This window comes from Motacilla alba, chromosome 1A, assembly GCF_015832195.1.
Source record: "Motacilla alba alba isolate MOTALB_02 chromosome 1A, Motacilla_alba_V1.0_pri, whole genome shotgun sequence".
NCBI lineage: Eukaryota > Metazoa > Chordata > Aves > Passeriformes > Motacillidae > Motacilla > Motacilla alba.
The window spans coordinates 45014048-45028890 of NC_052031.1; the positions used below are offsets into that span (position 1 = coordinate 45014048).

The 14843-nt window shown below is 36.9% G+C and overlaps 1 long non-coding RNA gene across 2 annotated transcripts in view; it reads left to right on the plus strand.

Moving 5' to 3' along the window:
- LOC119708518 overlaps window positions 1-6434 on the plus strand; it is a 78748-nt gene extending 72314 nt beyond the window's left edge. For both annotated transcript variants that reach the window (XR_005259093.1, XR_005259094.1), the window contains 2 exons: window positions 2546-2705; window positions 2798-6434. This is a non-coding gene — a long non-coding RNA (uncharacterized LOC119708518). The remainder of the gene's footprint in view (window positions 1-2545; window positions 2706-2797) is intronic.
- Window positions 6435-14843: the final 8409 nt, after the last annotated feature.

The following is a 14843-nucleotide window of genomic DNA, read 5'->3' on the forward strand; positions in this document are numbered from 1 at the left end:
ACTTTTAATCATGCAAGTCATACATTGGAAGACATATGTCTTCCATATTAGCTACCTTAAAAGATTTGCAAGGAAAAAGAGTAGCTACAAAAGGGTTTGGTAAAGATAGGTTTGGTTTTTTCTTTTTTTTTTTTTTCTGAATTCTTCTTCATTTTGATTCTCTCTTCTGAAGTGAAGGGAAACATAGTCAGATGGGTGAAGTACAAAACTGGGAGTTTCTACATCTTGCCCCTGTATGTAAATGGGCCTCTACTAAGGCTGTAATGTTTGTCCAGTCACTCAATCACTTTGTACCATAACCTTGGCTATTGTAAAAAGCTCTCAGGGAGTGCTCACACAGGATGAGCACAGGGTGGACTCTGAGTATTTCACTGTGTTTAATTGATTCTGCTAAAATTAAATAGGTTCATTTTTAATCAAAATATATTGTGCTCTATTGATACTAGCCATGTTGAAAGTGGGATAATCAGTAATCTGAAGGCTTTTCGTGCCAGAAAGAATGGCATTCTCAACAAAATTACTGAGGGTATCTTTAATTCTGAAATTAATTTAGGAAAAATAGTACCCTGCATTGGTAATGCTTCTCACATTCGCAAGTGGTTTTTTTAGTGTCCTTACTGTCACTTCCTGAAAAGAAATGTTGCTAAATTGACAGATCCAGCTATATTCTTAATCGAGCAGGAATAAGAATTTCAAAATTCTTTCATTAGTTTAGTGCAAAAGGTAACATACCTAAATTTGCAATATGCTAGATTGTGTCCTTGTTTCAGAGACAATATGGAGAGACAGAGTGTACATGAACATTCAGCTTGGTATTAAAATAAAGTTAAATGAATGTTTCCGAGGGTGTGTTCATTTACTTTCACATCTTGGAAGCTCCACTGATACAGAGTTATTTTTTAGTAGAACCAACTATTTTTCAGTCCGCATGAATCAGGCTTCTCCTGATACTCCAGCATTCAGGTTGCTCTCTAGATATGGAGACAAGCAACCCAAAGGGTCCATAGTTTACCAAGTATCAGAGGTCTGAGAAATATCTCATGGAAGAAGCAAGATTTAGCTTCTCAAAGCAATGTCACTGTTGTTATATGTATATCTATCTATATATATATATATTTTTTTTTTTATAGTAGGTGTTTGAAAATATACAATAAATATCCCCCATAATGTTTCAGGCAAAAAAAGATAGGAATGAGATAATTTTGCATGTGGGATAGTAAGGTGGTGAATTTTCTTTCACTGAACAAGTTCTTACTTCCAGAATTCTTTCTAATTTGCAAATCTTTATACTGGGTGGCAGCAGTTCTGCTGACAGGTTTTTCTGTCACACTGATGTTTTTCAGCTCAAAAGTATTGAAAATTAATTTTAAGGAGAAAATATTTTTCTTATTTATTAATTTGAATTCTATTCAGCACGGTATATATTACATAAAAGTATCTATGTTGTAATATCCAAATGCTTACATTTTATTGGAATGTCTGTGTGGACAACCATGAAGCTAAAGGTGTTGTTTTCCACTTGGAATGTAGCTATGCTTTACTTTATATTACTTTATTTAATTACCTGGTCAAAGCCAGGCATGGATTTGGATTGGTAATGGTAATTATGGATTACCGAAGGCCTCAACACCTCAGAATGATATTCTAGCTTTTATTATTACTGGGGAATATTGAAATCTTCTTTGCAAACTATTCCATTCCTTAGAGCAGTTAATTAAAAACAAACAAACCACAAGTGTCTTTCAAATCAAACATACAGCATTATGTCTTGTAGTGGGAAACAACAGATGTCCTGATGTTTTCCTGGTTTAACGTCTTTATGGTTTTCCTATCTATTCTGTCTTTCCTTATTTCCATAAATAGGGAGTACAATAATAGTATGCTAGGGATAGATATATGAAAAATGGTGTTTCAGCTTTGCTTTGTCCTCAGCTCGAAAATACGTAGTTTAACAAATCTTTTTGAGAAGAAAATACTGTAGATTGCGTTAAAGTAACTCCTGTCCATGCATCAGTGGTGTTAAAATAGGAGTTTACCTTGTGCATATCAAAGGGACTATGTGAATGTTATTGATACACTGCTGTTTATATTTTCATCATTAGTACATAAAATCTTATTAATTAACTCTCTAATTTCCCAGAAAAAGCATGGTAATTTGTTGAACGGGTTGAAGGAAGGAAAAAAAAAAGCTGACCAATCTGGCATTGTAAGTTAATAGTATAGAACAAAGCATAGTCCTAATTAGTTGAGAAAAGGACTTTCCCTGTTCATTCCAGTTCATAATAAAAAGTGCCTCACCAAAGTGACTTAGAAAATAATACATTCAGACTGAGCAGAATTACTGCCTAGCAGATTCTATTTATCTGTAGCTTAAAAAGCAGCTGTGTTTTTGTAAAAAGCAATGAATGTGGCAGTCCTACTTAAAGGTAGAAGAAAAAGAACACCCCTTGTTTTGTAATAAGGGGATTTTCAATTTAAAAGAGAGAGAGAGCCTGTTGTGTGAAGTATGGTTATTACATTCACTGTATTCTATCTCACCCACCAGGAGGCTAATAACGAGGGAGTCAGTGAAGGAGACCAATGCCACAAGGGTTATCTCACAGCCCCAGATGCTGGATAAGTTGAAGGAGGCAGAATCGCTTTTGGATGACATTCAGGAAGGCCTTGAATGATTATCTGGTGAAGAAAAGACTATTCTTTTCAAGGTAAACAGTCCATTTCATCTGTCTGCTGTTGGTGTTGGTGTAAAATATGTTTATATAAATACCTCTAAAGTTCATTTTTTATCATTTTTCAGGTTTTTTTTTCCCTAGATGCTGCAATGATCTATTAGGAATCCTTTTTGAGACAAAGGATCCACTCCACCTCCAACCTAAGGAAATGCTTTGAAGGAGTTGACAAGCTCACTTTTAATCACAAGAGAGAAATTACCCACATGGAGTCAGCAGAAAATGAAAAAGTAGAGCTCGTGCTGCGAATAATTCCAGCAAGTGCCAAGGGGCTAGTTGAGAAATGGCTTCATGAGGTGAATATCTTTAGCTCTTACTTAGGATTTCGTTACTGTATGATCATTTTCTCTTTTAGGAGCAATGAATATTATAAGTGTATACTAAATAGCTCTCTGAATATTTGTCAAGATGTTGACAGATTTCAGCCTTATTGTTGTTATTTATTGCAACTAATTTAGCATCTGCAAACATGCAGAAATTAATTATAATAAAAAGCTCTCTGGAATCAGGCTGTCAGCAGAAGTCGGTCTGTGTCTGAAACCATATGTGTGAATATATGTTTGAGTCTACATGTATGTGTTTTTGTGCTTTCATGGTGTAATGTCTGTAGTTCAGGAGGCTAATAGGTAAAAAATAATCGAAGAAATATAAGATCTTAAATGCTTCCCTCCACCCTGCAGAAAGTGTGTCCCATTGTGTTGGAGGGGTTTAATATCCAATCATTTTAACAAAAGGGAAGAGAAATTATGTCACTGATAACATCCTAACCTTTCCCCTTTGGGCTTCTAATCTAAATTCATTGGTTTCAGTACGAAATTAGTTTGGTGACCTTTTTTGTTTGCTTTGTTTAACCTTCCTCTCCCAGTGGATTGGAATTGGACCTTCCATTCTTTTTTCTTTCTGGGCATTTTCCTTCTATATGCTTACCTTTTTCCTGGGGCAGGACCAGCCCCAGGAATTCCACTTCTCCTTTGTTCACTGCTGTGGGTACTGGTCTCGTCCTCAGGGGCTTGTCCCTGGGTGCTCCCAAGGCAAGGGTAAGCGACAGGGACCAGCACCCAGCTCTAGCAGGAGAAGTGAGGGGAGGCTGGGGGATTGATATTTGTATAGCCAGATGATTGGGCTGAGACTGAGCGGGAATCCCTGGGCAGTGAAACCTGGAGCTGGTGGCAGGTTAAAGGTGTTTGGCCCTATTCCGTATTGCGCTCCTACTGGCTGAGTGAGCAAAGCCAGGCTGCATAAGCCCACTTGTGAATCCCCTTTTCCTACACAATGAAGCAGCAATGTGCCAGCCTTGGATGGAGGCCCTTTAGGAGAGACTGCGCATGGTTTAAAATGATCCATCTGCATCATTATTCAGGATAGAGAAGGGAGAAGAGAAGAGGATGATTTAGGCAATCCCTTTCCACTCTGCTCTCTGTGTCAAGCCACAAGCTTGGTTTTGGACTAGTTTGCAGACAAATTTGCTTCCATTAAAAAAAAAAAAAAAAAAAAAAAAAAAGGTCAGTGGAAAAGTGACTGTTCTGAGGAGAAACCCAGATTCTCAAGCCTATGATATAATTTTTAGTTTTCACTTTCTCCCACATAAGAAACGGGGTTGAGGGAGGTGAGCAGCTGTGTTTATTTTAATACACCTATTTTAACCCTCACCTAAAACCAGATGAGAATCTTTGGGAGTGCATTAATCTGGATCAGATTAGTGTCTCTTTCTCCCTCAAAAGTGCAACCTGAGATTAATGAATATAAACTAGAGTTTCATATGCAGTCTTTAAGTCATTTGCATGTTTTATGCATGATAATTGAATTTATTTATGCACTTCCTTTCATTTAATGATTTCTCACTCTTTTCTATGCTATCAACATTATATTATGCAAGAAGTTGGATTTGGTAGGCAAGAAAGGATAGCAGTATATAAATCAAACCTGAGTTAATTTTGAGTTCTAATGTCAACACTAGATCAGAAATAATATTGGTCCCATGCCAGTGGGTTTACATGGCTGGGAAGATGTAAAATATTTTTGGTAAAGCACAGATTTTAGCTTGAGACATTTCTGATGTAGCCTAGTTTGCTTGCAAGTGCACAAGCAAAATTATTTTCAAATGGCAGTTAAATTATTGTATTGACTTTTCAATGACCCTAGAGACTTGTGTTTCTACTTGGCCAATTAGTAGTAATAAGAAGATGAATAGTAATTACACTTATAAATAACTGTGTTCAGACCAGGACCTCAGTATTATAGTCTGGGTTAGAAAATAAGGATATTTTTTAATTTGTCTCATTTGGTCTTTAATCAGGAGAAATATGGAATTTGGAGTTATATAGTAGATTTGTCATAGCCAAGAAGGTAAAAGTCCTAGGGATGAGACGGTCATATTTGACAGGAGCTCTGTGAGAGTAGCTGTTTCAGTGTCATAAGGAGGGAATCTTGTTCTGCTTCTGCAATTAAGCTCAGATGTCCTAAAGATGTCTTAGTGTTGGAGTACGATTTTTTTATAATGCATGCCAGGAAGTTATTAAGGAAAATTAGGAAAAAGATGCTGGTAGTGGTGCTTTCATAGCGTTTATCTATACCAGTTTCTTTTGTGTCTCTTGTCTTTCCTTATGTCTTGAAAGATGTATGTGGAAGTGACATTTTTCTGTGGCGTCCTGTCTTTTATCAGTGAATTAAATGGTTGTGTCTTGTGATTGTTTCTTGATTCTCATAGGTAGGATTGTGTTTAAAGGCTAAAGTTTTGTTAATTTGTGATGTAACCATTTCAGTGTCTTTCTTGTCATTGAAATGTAGCCTAAAATGTTCAGTAATGTAGCATGAAATCATTGGTTAGTTTTGGAATGGTGATGAAATCATGTGAAGAAAATAAGTATTGCATCTGATCAAGATAAATTCACTCTAGTGTTTTATGGCTTTTTATTCCTATGTGATAGTAATAAAGTCTCATGTAGGGATGGAAGCCATGAAATACATTGTGAAAAATCATCAACTCAGATGGGGCCATCAGGATAGCATGCTGTAGTTGTAGAGTTATGGAGAATAATTGGAAGATGGTTTAGTGTGTCATCACTTTGACTACCATGTTTTTGCATTTTGTTTCTTCATCCTTCACCCATGTAGCTTGATGAGAGGAAATCAGTTTGTAACGAGATGATCCATCTTTACATCAGTGTTCAGTATTTAAATTGTTCATACATCTTTCATTTTCTGCCAAAGATAACACTGTATATGAAACACTTAGCTAAGAATTTAATATAATAATAAACACATGCCAAAATGAATACAAAGAAATGCCAACGAATTTTTAAATGCTTAGAAATAAGGAAGGAAACAAAGCGAGGTCTATCCTGTTAGCAACCGCTCCAGACTCTTTATTTCCGTGTTTAAGAGCAAATCTGAGATGTAACCAGGGATTTAAAAAGAATTATTTTCTCTGCTTGCATGTCTTTCTGAAAGTGTTTGTTCTTTTCCTCTCTGGAACTGGGATGAAGGCTGACCGTGTTGGGCTCAGAAAACAATTTCTGACAAATTCCTTACAGTGCTGCTATTCCACATATTGCCTTACTGCCCTGTCTCCTTTGCTTTTGTATACCAATTTCCTTTGAGAATGTTTTAGGGAATGTTATTTATTCTGATGCACCAATTTCCGATTTTTCTGTTGTAATATTTCTCTGAAGCATATGTTAATAAAACATTATTGATTTTTTGGTATGTTGACTCCTTTATTATTTGTCTTAGGTATGATTTCTTTTTTCTCTCTCTCTGCTAAAAATACTGACTTTATTGTAACTAAGGTCATCTTCTGGTGAAAAGCCCCAGCAATAATTAGGCAGAATGTATATTTCCCATTTTATTATAAATTTTAATTTCTTCTTTAAATCAAACAGCACATGGAGAAATTAACCATGATTAAATTCCCAGATGTTGTGTGGCAATTATTTCAGTCTTACTTGGGCTTAAAAAAGGTAGAGACAGGTTTGCATCAATGGTGCCATATGAAAAAAAAGTGTAAAAACCCATAAAGCACATTATCTTCAGACTCCTATTAAAAGAAAAACTATTTTCTTATACATGTGTTAACAAAAATTTTTCCAGTAGTATCCAGAGTGTACAGCCAAGAGAATACACTGTGTTTATTTTTCAACTTTTTATTCGGCTAAGTTAGAAATGGGCTTCATCACTTCAATACCTACTTTGGTTGTAACTTTTCAGAAACCTGAGACAAAGTCCTTAAAACATGGGCCCCTGTAATCTTTTCCCCCATTTCTACCAATTTAATGATGAATTGAAATTAAACTATTCTGTTAGTAAATTTAATTCATCTTTACTGCAAACTATACTTTGAAAAGTAGTCTACAATCCCACCTGTAGAGTATATTTTCAGTACTGTATTTTGTTTCCAAATTATTTCAAGAGTCAAGTTACAGCACACTGAAATAACACCAGAGGTGAGTTCCTCCTTGGAAACAAGGCACTAGAATGGCCCAAATGTGCTTCAATAACTCTCTTCATAACATGTTTGCAGATTTAACTCGGCTGACTACTTCAGAAGCAGCTGCAAGCACCGAGGAGAGTTCAACTCTGGAGTTAATGAGCAGTAACCTGTCCTGGAGTGGTCACACCTTAAGGTGTTAGTGGAGGAGAATGTGTTACTTTGGAATATATTTTCTTTGTAGTAGTAGTTCATCTGTAGATGTTGCAGATAACCTTCTTTAGTCCATTCTTTTCTGAAAAAAATTTAGTATTTATATCCTAATTATTTTCCTTTCCTTCTGCTTCCAGGGTGGAGCAGATCTATTTTTTTTTCCTGAGCAAGAAATATGGTTTCTTATATATCCTGAAATATGATATCTTCAGATGTGTTTCTTTGAATTCTGCATTGTAAGACTGACAATCAGGTTCTAAGTGACACCTTGCCATGATGGCAAAGAGAGTATTTTTCTTGTCAGTGTCAAATTGAGTAAAAAGTATACATGTTTAAAATACAGTCAGTTGTCAGAAAAAAGCAAGGTCTTGTCACAAAGATGAAATTTTAGAGTTACATCTTTGTTTAATATATTGTAAATGTCCATATTACGTGTATTCTTAATAAATTAACAGCCTTAGTCAAGAGCAAGGAAATGTTCTACTTATACCTCCAAAATACTGTCTGAGGTAGTGGACATACCAGCTCTCAGGAGAAGCAGCATCTTGGTAATGTCAGATCCAAGCAGGATTTCCTAAGTCTTTCTTGGATAATGAAACAGCTCCAGGGTCACCTGTTCCTAATCAGCTACTTGAGCAGCTAAATGTTTCGATAGGGGCTGTTTTTCAACTTTGAAATGAAACACTTTGGCTTGACCCAAGTTTTCAATAGATTTGGTCAATCCTATGTGTTGTTTTGAATGAGTTAACTTAGTTTCTTTTAAAACATCAGCAAGTAGGGAAATTCCAAGAATCATTACAAAAAAAAAAAGTTTGATCCCTATTTGGGAGAAATAGGTTTTTAATTGCTATTTACTTATGCTTCCCAATGTTTATGGTAATTTTTCCTACCTCCACAGGAAAATACAATAGGGAGGGTGTCTCCTTGGTACTTGTGCCCTGGAAGCACTTGTGCATCTGAAAATTGTTAGAGGAGGTTTGTGGGGATGCCCTGGTCTGTCTGATAAAATCTCGACACTGACAGTACTCAGGGGTGATACAAATTTGGTGCTTCATTCCTGGCCAAAGTTCTTGCATTTTTGCAGAATTTTCTGTGAGTGCAGGCCTGGTCATGCGGAGGACCTCCCCACTTATGATCCATTTCAATACATTTCTGTGGGATATTTTTACTGTCTTCATTGTAGTCTTTTTCCATTGGCAATAAGACCAATGGAAACAAAATGCACGGGGACATGGAGAGGTAGGTAGGCAGTGGAGATGAGGAGCCAAAGAAAGGATCAGGGGGTTAGTGAAAGCTGCATGACTGGATTCATTCCAGCCCTCCTCTGCAGAGAAGCTTTTGTGAAACTCACTGTGGCTTCTGAAAGGAAGGTCCCTATTCATCCGGCCACTGAAGGAGATCATACTAATAGGCTCCAGGATCACAAAGACACTCACCACCTGCTGTCAGGAGCGCAGGTCAGGCTTTGTTTGCTGTGCTGAATGCTTTTTTTCTTTAAAAACTGCAGTGTAGGTATATATTTGGCAGAGTTTATGATTCTTTCATGTCAGCATTTCAAATTTTAAAAGATAAAAAAGAAAAACAGATTCTGTCCATATAGTTGCAGGTAGGCATGGAATGTATTTCTTGTCACTGACACAAGGTTGAGCTCATAAGAAACTTCTGGAATGTGCAAAAGTGTAGATAATAAAACCTTATCTCAAACAATTTGATTTAAAACTAAGACATTCAATTTAATGTCTTTTTATTTTCATAAATAAAATGAAATTTTATTCAATTTTTTATTGAGGATTATTATTTTGGCAGACAATATTAGTATTACTCATGTTTTCTAAAGTAACAATGTATTTAAGTGCTCATTGAACTTTTTACCTTAAAACTTCTGCATTTAATTTCACAATAACAAAATGGATCTTTAATTTTATTTGGCTTGTCAGAAGGAAAAAAAAACCAAAACTACATTTGTAACAAGATTATCAACTTTTTTGTTTGAGAGAAATAGAAGATAAATTACCTATAAGAAATGTTCAGTGGACTGTTTCACATTCCCAAAATTTAATTTATATTAATCCAGGATTCCCAAGATTGTTTAACTTTGTGTTGAAATAAATAACCAAATTTGAAATGTAAACATCATAAAGAATATGCATTTGAAATCACAGGAGTTCTGCCAGTGGTGCCTGAAGTGTGTAATGAGTCTTGTATGTGAAACAATTGACAGTGCCTCCTTTTTCTTATGTGACCTCATGAACGCCTATTTTAAGAAATAAATTTCTTTCTATTTTGAGATAATAGGAAACTTTGGAAGGATACATTGTGATAAAAATTGAATTAAATCAGTGCTTGAAGTACCAAATGTAAACATCAGAGGTATTACATGCTTGATCCAAGCAGGAACACAGCTGCAAAAAATTTGAAAACTAAACTGTATTTTTACATCAAGACAGTTAGACAAAAATGCCTTATTAAGTAATTGCTATTGTGACATAAGCTTTGTGCAGTAGCTGAATTACTTGGCAGAGCTAAAACGTCAAGCTACCTTGGGAATCTACCACATTCTTTAATTTTCTGATTGATTAAATGGATTGTTTGACATTTTGGCAGAGCTTTGAAATCACAGCATAACAAAGACGCTTTTCATCGCTCATTATTTGCTCTCTTCAGGCTTAGTGCAGATTCTTTGAAATGAAAGGTTTAAGGTGCTTCTTCCCTAGATAATTTTTGTTCCAGTTCACGTTTTTGCTATGACTGTCACATTTCCAACTTAAATTCCCTGCTGTGTAAATGCAGTTCCTTATAATGACAGTATAACCTATGGAGATATGTAATCTTGAAAAACACTTTTACATATCTCACAATGGTGATACTGAAGAGTTCAACACAACCTGTCTGCTATCAGAAAGGCTCTTAACCCTTCTACCACCAGCATTTTCTGTAGGGCAGGAAGCTGGGCAAAGTGTGGGTGTTTTTGTTCAGGCTGTGGCAATGTTCAGTTCTCTGCTGACCTAGTAGCAAGAAGACAATGTCATGCAGCAACTTTGGGGGACAGTTCAGAGACAACCAGGTAGGTTGGAGGTCTATTGACATTGTTACCTTGATACCAATGAGCAAATGCACTGCCTAATTGCACTTCATGAGCAACAGTTAGACAAAATAACTTACTTGGAACATAACTGCACAGTCCTCTCTAGTGAAAAGCAGCTCATGACGGTACCAACAGGCTTATAGGCAGTTCTCCACTACACTGATTCTCAACTGCAAGTTTGGTGGAGCTGGATAGCAAGCACGTAGGTGAAGTGACACCTTAAGTGTCTTCTCCTCATGCATTTTGATGGCAGAAATCTTTGGGCATGCTGAGTGAGGGACTCCAGGTTTTAAGCCTGTATCTTTTCTAATACTGCAAATACAGTTAAGTCAAATTGCTTTGATAGTTGCCCTCAGAGAGGTCTGTGTGTCCTCCCTCACTGCTGTGGACAGCAAACTGGGCTTGCACAATGCTGAGGACATAGCTGTAAGAATTCCCCTGCCATGGTAAAATTTCAGTTCCAAAAAAATTCCTTCCATGGGCCTGCATCAGTAATGGAGTTTCTAACATACAGCAATATTTACCTGGACTTCTGTGACTGCCAGACACACTTTTTGAGCTGTGATGGGTTCATAACAGTTAGGATTGTGCACACTGCTTGCTATTCTCAAAACTTCTTGCTAAGCACGACTTTTCATAATCCATCTCCATTGCTTGTGTTTTCCAAGATAGAGAAATACCTTGGAATATGGAAGAGTGGGATTATAAACTCATAAAAATTAAGATGCAATTCTTTCCTTTTCCCATACCATGAGAAGAAGAAATGCTAGTCTCCTGTTCAGTCACCAGGCACATACAGATGTGTCTGTAAGGTATGAAGTTCTGCTTGTGTGTGTCTAAGAACCCACATTTGTTTCCAGTCATTAGAGCTGCTTCAGAGGGGATGCTCACACCTGCCATCATTCCCTTCCTGAGAGTGGCAGCAGGATCCCAGTAATTAGCAATCTTTTTCTGAGGTTATATCTTGAATTGGAATTTGTATGGTAGCCAAGTCTGTCCCGACTTTGACAATTTTTCTAGCTGAGGGAAAACCAGTGTTTCTGGTATTTCTCTACTATAAGGCAGTTTCAAATCTAAGGTTGGAAGACACTGTGAAAGTCTATATATAATTTTATTCATCTCAAGTTGTGATTCTTGAAGTCAAAGTTGCACAGTGCTTTGTTATAATATGTTGCTTTCAATTGTCAATACCTTGATCAGGCTGAAATTTTCTATGCCTGTTGTTTTCTTCAGCAGATTATAAAAAATATTCAAACTAATACCTCAGAACCACAAGCTGCTTAAGAAAAAAGTATCAACATTGCTGTAATAGTTTTAGGTGAATATAACCTTTCCAACACTATTAATGAACTATGTTACTGCATTAGTTCCTCAATATTATCTATGCTCATATGATAGAATTATGAAACAAAGTAAAAATTTATGAAGCGACATACACAAAACCAAGAAGAACAAAAAGATGCCCAGGTCTCTGTTTGGAAGTGTAGGCACATACAAATCTCAAAAGAAGGAAGAAACAATCTTTTACATGCATTTTGGCAAAGTCTTCTGTTACATATAGTAGGTGAGTTAATAGAAGGTCCCACACTGCATACCAAAGCCAGTGGAAAGGACACTTGGGACCTAACCTTCTTAGGGCTACAAAGACAGGTAGGCTTTCACCTGAAGTGGAACAACTTTAGTTGGAAAGGGTAAGGAATTTCCACTCCAGATATCCCAACTCACATATCCGATATGAGTTCAAGAGCTTTCAGGTAAAGCCTTAAGCATCCGAATAACTTATCAGCTGGATAAGTATGAACACCACAAGTATCACATCTGGAATGGGATGTTTGTCAAAGCCAAAGGATTTAGAGTACAGCTCTAGAGTACATTTATGAGTTCTGCAGCTGAGGCTGGGATGTATCAGAAGGAAACAATTAATATGTGAAGTTTAGGAATTGGTAGGTTCCCAGAGCCAGAAAACAAAGGTATTTCTGTGCCTGATTCCTGAAAAGCCATGTGATCAAAAGTGAGATTTGTGGGAGGAAAAATGTGATTGTGCATCTTATAAGTGGCAAGGGAGTCTGTGTATAAAACATTGCATGTCTCTTCACATACCATAATGGTTAAGGTTTTAGACATGTGCTTGAATTATGCCTGAAGTAGCTGCAAAACAGGTGTTTATAGCATTATAGCTGTTCATGTACATGCTTTTAGTCTGCTGCAAATTAAAGGAAATATGACTTTGTACCTCAGTCATTTCAATTTGCATTTGCTGAGGGCTGGCAGCAGTTACTGGAGTTCAGCGGATGTGGCGGCTGGATTATGGAGTTGAACCTGGGGCCACAGCAGGGTACCAAGTGCATGCATGAATCCTGCATGTGCAGGAGGTTATAACAGGACAAAGTCATTACTGACTTGATTTAAAATGAAAGAAAGGAAAATTCCCAAAGGTTTTACATCTTACCAATAATGAGATCATATGGCAGTTTTATTTAGTGTAAGACTGTTTAAGCCGTGGCTCCAGAGATAAAGTCCTCCCCTTTGGGTCACATATCTGCATCTGGTGTGCCTCAGCTCTAGAAAGAGCAAGACCTTCAGATTTCATTGCCCTCAGAGCAGTGGCATGTATGTGATCAGCCATCCTGCTTAGGAAGACCTTGCTTAAGCACTGCTCTTAGTCTTTCAGTAATGCCCCCTTGTTGTCAATTTTAGTTCTCACTTTGTTACTTTACCCCTGTATTAGACTCAAACTATCTGCCACCATCCAAATAGCTTAGATAAGCTCTAAATTTGCTGAAGGAACGTTCTACCTTTAAATATAGGCAAGTTGGTGCATGAAATTCTGCTTCAATATGTCACAGGTCAATTTTTCTCAATTTCAACCCTGTATCTTAAGCCTAAGATTCACAGTGGCTGATTATGCTATGGCAAATATTCAGTTCCTTTCTTATGCTTTATGTTTCAGTATCTGCCTCTAGTTAGCTCAGCTCAGGAAAGCACCCTATGTAACAAAAATATGGTCTCAAAATGAGATTAGCTCAGCATATCATTTAGTTCTGGTTTGTTTTTTTTTTTTTGTTAATGTCTACAACATTTATGTTGTATTTTGCTTTTTGCATGTATTTGAGAGTAAAAGCTCGATGGGTTAGTTCTATCCAGAGTAAGTGGTAGCTAATGAAACCTCTTATTAACAAAGTTTGGATAATTATCTGGGTAATTGTACAGACAAATAATTCAGTAATTTGAAATTATTTATTCTGTGTATAATGATACTTTATTCCCTCTAAGTGCAGTTTAACATGTTAATTACAGAGACTCAAGGGACTTGTGAAGAGTTATTCTAGTGATCATGTGCTATTAATTCTCCAGGGACACTGCCTTTTTGGAATAGCACCGACAGAATGATTCAAAACTCCAGCAAATATGCAACATTGGCAGTTAAAGATTAAAAAACCCTACAAAAACAAAAACTGCCCTCTATTGTGAGGTGGGTTGGGGTTTTTTGGGGTTTTTTTTGATTGGTTGATTTTGAATTTATATTTGATATTTGTATGAAAACACACTACATCATTTCATCCTGTCTTTTCATATGACAATTCCTGTAAATTGCTAATCTTACAGCTCTTACAGTTGCAGACACCAGGGAAATAAATCTGGTATTAAATAAAATAGATCACTTGGTGTTGCTAGTCAATAATGCTAATATATGTACCTCTGCTTTAGTCTGTGATAGCATCATTTCCACAGATACCTCAATGATGTCTTTTGCAAATGCAGAACACAAAAGCCTTGCAAGCACTTGATCTCTGAAAGTAATATAATGCATCTAATCCTCAGGTGTGGAAACATCAATCCCTATGTCATTGGAACTATTGCTGTCTGACAAAAACCTCAATTTTTGTAAATGAAAAGGTTTGGTGGGTTTTTTTTACTTTTTGGTTTCTTTAGGGGTTGTTTTTGGTGGTTTGTTTTTCATGGTTTCTTTGTTTTCTTGGGTTTGTTTTGGTTTTGGTTTGAAAAATCTCTGATTGCTGCAAGGCAGGATGTCATGGAAACCTGACTCATTCCTAATGGCTGGTAACAGGTGGCACAGCTAGAAGATTTGTCATCTCTGGATAGTCTGGGTGTGCTGGAGCTGTTATGATCCTTGCTTTGATGTGGTGGTTTGAGTACCAGCTTCATGCCAGGCAGCTGGGAGCCGCTTGTCACCCCAGATATCAGAACTCCCAGATCTTTCCTGTGCAGCAGGGAGGGGAGCTGCCCAGGCTTGGCTGTCACAGGTCTGACAGAGGCATTGCTGCAGGCTTCCTGGAGAGCTGCTACTGAGCCGGGATAAGTCCTGAAGCGTGTGTGAATTAAGGTTCTTGGTTGTGATTCTACTCTATGTAAATGGGAAACTAAACAA